The sequence below is a fragment of the Salvelinus fontinalis genome, chromosome 19 (genome assembly GCF_029448725.1).
Source record: "Salvelinus fontinalis isolate EN_2023a chromosome 19, ASM2944872v1, whole genome shotgun sequence".
In the NCBI taxonomy this organism is placed as follows: Eukaryota; Metazoa; Chordata; class Actinopteri; order Salmoniformes; family Salmonidae; genus Salvelinus; species Salvelinus fontinalis.
The window spans coordinates 41,186,970-41,192,969 of NC_074683.1; the positions used below are offsets into that span (position 1 = coordinate 41,186,970).

The 6,000-nt window shown below is 47.3% G+C and overlaps 1 protein-coding gene across 5 annotated transcripts in view; it reads left to right on the forward strand.

The window, feature by feature from the left end:
• LOC129816739 (interleukin-1 receptor accessory protein-like 1-B) overlaps positions 1-6,000 on the forward strand; it is a 347,946-nt gene that overhangs the window by 8,202 nt on the left and 333,744 nt on the right. The gene's annotated exons all lie outside the window — the stretch shown is intronic.

Consider the following 6,000-nt stretch of genomic DNA (forward strand, 5'->3'; position numbering starts at 1 on the left):
AGTACAATAGGCCAGAAGGTGAGAACTTTGTTTGATTGACTGGAGCAAGACAGATAAATCTTGGTTCACCTTGCAGATTGGGGCTCTGCCTGGCATGTAGTAACTGTAGTTAGGAGACTGAGAGTATACTTAAAACATGGAGGATCACAAATCCTTTTGAGGGTCTCCAATGGTGTCTGTTCTATTCAAGCTGACACTTCTGCCACATAATGATATATTGTTACATCATTTGTATGGTATTTGTCTGTCCTCCTTCCCCCCCCTCTTCTCTCGGCTCTGCTCATTTCCCATTCCTCTTCCCCTCTTCCCCTCTTTCTCCCTTCTCTTCTCTCTGTCAATCTTGCTCTCTCTCTCCCTGTATGGCTCTCTTCTCTCATCTCTTTGCCCTCTCTACCCCAATCCTCCTCTCTCATTCCTTTGCCGTCTCTACCCCAATCCTCCTCTCTCATTCCTTTGCCGTCTCTACCCCAATCCTCCTCTCTCATTCCTTTGCCGTCTCTACCCCAATCCTCCTCTCTCATTCCTTTGTCGTCTCTACCCCAATCCTCCTCTCTCATTCCTTTGTGCCCTCTACCCCACTCGTCCTCTTTTATTCCTTTGCACTCTTTCCCCCACTCCTCGTCTCTCATCTCTTTGCGCTCTCTCCCCCACAGCTCCTTTCTCATCTCTCTTCTCTCTCCCTGGCTAGTTTCTCATCTCTCAATCTCTCTCGCTTTCTCTTGCTCTCTCTCTATCTCTCTTTCTCTCTTCTCTCGCTCTCACTCTCTCTCGCTCTCTCTGTCTGTCTTTCCCACTCCTCCCCATCTATCTCTCGAGCTCCTCAGATGTTCTGGTGTGAATACTGATGGCTGAGCCCAGCTCTACTGATACCCCCCCCTGATAACCCAGCTGACAATGTCACTCTCAGACACACAGAGGGTATCCACCCTCCCACTCTCTCTCTCTGCTACCACTTTCTACTTTCTCTTTAACACACACACACACACACACACACACACACACACACACACACACACACACACACACACACACACACACACACACACACACTCTCTCTCTCTCTCAGATATCTCTCTCTCAAATGGATTTATTGGCATGGAAAGGGTTACACACATACATTGCCAAAGAAAACATATAGACACATCAAATCAATGACAGATAATAATAAGAAAAATAATAATACTCAATGAGTAGTAACAATTAACAGGACACGACAGTAATAAATGAATGAGGACAATAATAGATAGTGAGAAAGACACAGGTAGCAAAGCTATTGTTGTAGTTAGTCGTTCCTCTGGATGTCCCTACGGATGTGGCAGGAAGCTACATATTTTGCAGCTAATATAGCACAAAGGGGTTTCTGTCGCTCTCTCTCTCTGTGTGTGTGTGATAGTGTTGCTGACAGCTGTCAGCATATTAAACGAATCAAAGCCAGGCCAGTCGAAGTAAGCCTCAACCAGTCAATGTCAGCCTCAAACCCAAACACATTCACTCCAGTGTTGTTTTTTTCACTAACCCACAGTCAGGTAGTAGAGGTTAAGGGTGAGAAGAGGGAATAAGGAAATTAAAGTTGGTACGGGTTAGAGGAGGACGAGGAGAGGGTTTAGGAGTCAATGAGTGTGTACAGCGGTGAGGAAGAGTCAGTAGGGTGTGATGAGAGGGGGTGAGGTAGAGAGAAGAGGAGATACTATGTAGATAGATATGGGATGAGAGGAGATGCTATGTAGATAGATAGGGGATGAGAAGAGATACTGTATAGATAGATAGGGTATGAGAAGAGATACTATGTAGATAGATAGGAGTTGAGAGGAGATACTGTATAGATAGATAGGGGATGAGAAGAGATATTATGTAGATAGATAGGAGTTGAGAGGAGATACTGTATAGATAGATAGGGGATGAGAAGAGATACTATGTAGATAGATAGGAGTTGAGAGGAGATACTGTATAGATAGATAGGGGATGAGAAGAGATACTATGTAGATAGATAGGAGTTGAGAGGAGATACTGTATAGATAGATAGGGGATGAGAAGAGAATGGTGGCATTAGAGCTTGTTTTCATTTGCCAGTTTCATAGCAACACATAAAGGCCTTTTATTAGCTCTACTGGCTACAGCTCTCTCTCTCTCTCTCTCACACACACACACACACACACACACACACACACACACACACACACACACACACACACACACACACACACACACACACACACACACAGGGCTGATGCTAACGCTAAGAGAATGTCAAGTGCTTATCTGGCAGGAGGAGCGGTGGTTCCAACCCTCCCCGGAGCTCAGCTAAGTGAGGGTGACTGCTGCTCCTATCAGGGGAGAGAATGTGTCGACTTTATGTGTGTTATTTCTCCCATGATCACGTCTCTGCTCCAAAACAACCCGGCCCCTATCACATCTCCACTGTTATCCTCATTAGGTTTCTCTATGCTGCGCTTGCCAGATGCCGCTAGCCTTGTCATAACACACAGACTCAACACCATACCAGTTGTAATGGAATCATTTCCCCAACTGTCACTATGGGTTGTTGATGGCTGGAATCTTTGACAATTTTAGAGACTTCCTCTGACACCGCCTGGTATAGAGGTCCTGGATGGCAGGGAGCTCGGCCCCAGTGATGTACTTGGCCGTATGCACTACCCTCTGTTGCACCTTGCGGTCGGATGACAAGCAGTTGCCATACCAGGCGGTGATGCAGCCAGCCAAGATGCTCTCAATGGTGCAGCTGTAGAACTTTCTGAAGATCTCCTGGGGAGGAGAGTCGTTGTTGTGCCCTCTTCTCAACTGTGTTGGTGTGTTTGAACCATGATAGGTCGTTAGTGATGTGGACACTGAGGAACTTGAGGCTCTCGGCCCGCTCCACTACAGCCCTATTGATGTGAATGGGGGCGTGCTCGGCCCTCCCTTTCCTGTAACCACGATCAGCTCCTTTGTCATGCCGAGGTTGAGGGATGGGGTTGTTGTCCTGGCACCATACTCATCGTCATCGGTAATCAGGCCTACCGTTGTTGTGTTGTCGGTAAACTTAAGGATGGTGTTGGAACCACGCAGTCATGAGTGAACAGGGAGTACAGGAGGGGACTAAGCACATACCCCTGAGAGGCCCCCGTGTTGAGGGTCAGCATGGCAGATGTGTTTTTGCCTACCCTTACCACCTGGGGGCGGCCCGTCAAGAAGTCCAGGATCCAGTTGCAGAGGGAGGTGTTTAGTCCCAGGATCCTTAGCTTAGTGATGAGCTTTGAGGGCACTATGGTGTTGAACGCTGAGCTGTAGTCAATTAATAGCATTCTCACATAGGTGTTCCTTTTATCCAGGTGGGAAAGGGCAGTGTGGAGTGCAATAGAGATTGCATCATCTGTTGGAGTGCTATGTAAATTTGGGTGGTCCAGGGTTTCTGGGATGATGGTGTTGATGTGAACCATGACCAGCCTTTCAAAGCATTTCATGGCTCACTGTTGTGATGTCATATGACTACTGAACAGCCAATCAAATGGCTACCCTGACCATTTACATTGACCCCCTTTTTATTTGCACTGACTCTCCTGCACTGACTCTCCTGCACTGACTCTCCTGTACTGGCTCTATGCACACTCACTGGACTCTACCCACACACTCACTGGACTCTACCCACACACTCACTGGACTCTACCCACACACTCACTGGACTCTACCCACACACTCACTGGACTCTACCCACACACTCACTGGACTCTACCCACACACTCACTGGACTCTACCCACACACTCACTGGACTCTACCCACACACTCACTGGACTCTACCCACACACTCACTGGACTCTACCCACACACTCACTGGACTCTACCCACACACTCACTGGACTCTACCCACACCCTCGCACATACTACACCTCAACACACACACAAAGTCACACTACATACGCTCACACAAACTGAACACACACATTTGCATATTGTCGCCACACACACAAACTGACACATAGACACACTTTTAGACACAATCCCAGTGGAGACAGTCCCAGGAGAGCTGTAGCTCAGTTGGAAGAGCATGGCCTTTTGCTACAGCAGAATTGTGGGTTTGATTCCTCTTACCACCCATATGTATGTGTGCATGACTGTAAGTCGCTTTGGATGAAACTCTCTGCTAAATGGCATATATATATATACACAAACACATGCACAAGGTATTATCGGTTGCAGTTTCATCTCTTTCGATTTTCCTTGCCCTGAGCTGTCATCTTGTCAGTGAAAACTCTACTCAAATTTGCAGCACTGCTCTACTAAAAAGAGCAGGGGAGATAGAGATAGAGAGAGAGAGCTGTCTGACTCTCATCTCGCGCCATCGTTCCCTAAAGCGAAACTATGTGCTCCGTTGTTTTGTCAGCTGCAGTGGTCCGTGTCACGGGGAAATGAGTCCCCCAGGAGAGGGGGACCGTCATAAACGATGCGCCTCTGTGCAACATGGGCCTCTGATGTGGGGTGGCAGAGAGTCTTCCTGGATGCTGGCCTGTCTCAGTGCAATATTATTAAGAGAAGGCACTTGGCTGTTAGTTGATGGCTGCCTCATCAGAGTGTGTTTTATGGTTGGTGAACAGTAGTGTGTGTGTACAGTGCATCAATACACCTCAGTGACAGGCGTCATGTAGGATATATTTTTCGATATGGATCTTTTGTAACGGCTGTCAGTAGTGCATCTTTATGGAGACCTTTGAACCATACTGTGTCTGTGTGTGCTTGTGTAACCCCATAATGTATCTAGGTGAGATTTGAGTGCTTTTTTGGCACTAGTATCTATTTTGTTTGTGTTTGTGTGTAGATGTGATATTTGTGAATGAGAATCTCTCCAAGTGCATATGGAACCTTCAGTGATTGTGTCTCTCTTGTGTTCTGCTCTACCACACAGGTCGAGTCAGCGTGTGTGTGTGTGTGTGTGTGTGTGTGTGTGTGTGTGTGTGTGTGTGTGTGTGTGTGTGTGTGTGTGTGTGTGTGTGTGTGTGTGTGTGTGTGTGTGCAATGCATGTGTCTGTGTGCCCTCATCAAACACAGGCCCAGCCCTGTTCTTGGCGCTGGCAATGTTCTGGCTGTCTTCCTAGCCCTGCAGCTCCCCCCACCCATCCCTCTCTCTTTTCCATCCCTTTCCTATCCCCCCAGCCCCCTTCCCTCCCCCCATCCTCCTGCTCTTCTCCCAACCCTACCTGTCCTCCGATACCATGCAAGAGATGTGACCTACTTTTTGTGTGTATTTACTGACATGTACTGACTGTGTAACTGATAGATGCACACACACACACACACACACACACACACACACACACACACACACACACACACACACACACACACACGCACACGCACACGCACACACACTACATGTTTTTAAATGTAAATTGAAAAGTATTTTGTCTGTAATGTATTTTCCGTTATGTGTCGGACCCCAGTAAGACTAGATGTTGCCACTGGCGTCGGTTAATGGGGATCCTAATACAATCGAATAAATGAAAAGAGAAAGGTGGCTCATTCTGCAGACTCAGTGTGAGAGGCAGTTTTGTTCTCATTCCTGTGTACGTCTATCTTTAAATGTGTTGTTGTTGTTTTGTCTGAGCATGAGGGTAGGCCTACTGTACACTTTATGAAAAACAGGGATAACCATCTTCAGTAGCCCCGCTCTATCCTTTTACCTCTCCAGCCTGCTACGGAGAAACCATCCCATCTCACCCTTAATACTGTTTCTGTGAACCTAAAGCCTGTAATAAGATCCCATCTGAGAGGCCTGCTCCCCACCTGGGGCTATTCTTCTCTCTGAGACCCAGGGCAGAGATAATGTACTGTAGACAAGAGAAAGACATGCTAGAATACAATCACTGTTCCCCAGGATTGTGCGTGTGGTTGTGTGTATCCGGGGAGATACTGTGTGTAGCTTTGTTTTGTGATTCACTATGGCTGCGGAGGGCAGCAGTAGGGGGCTATAAGAGGGTAGGTACTGTAGATATGAAGGTGGGGAATGG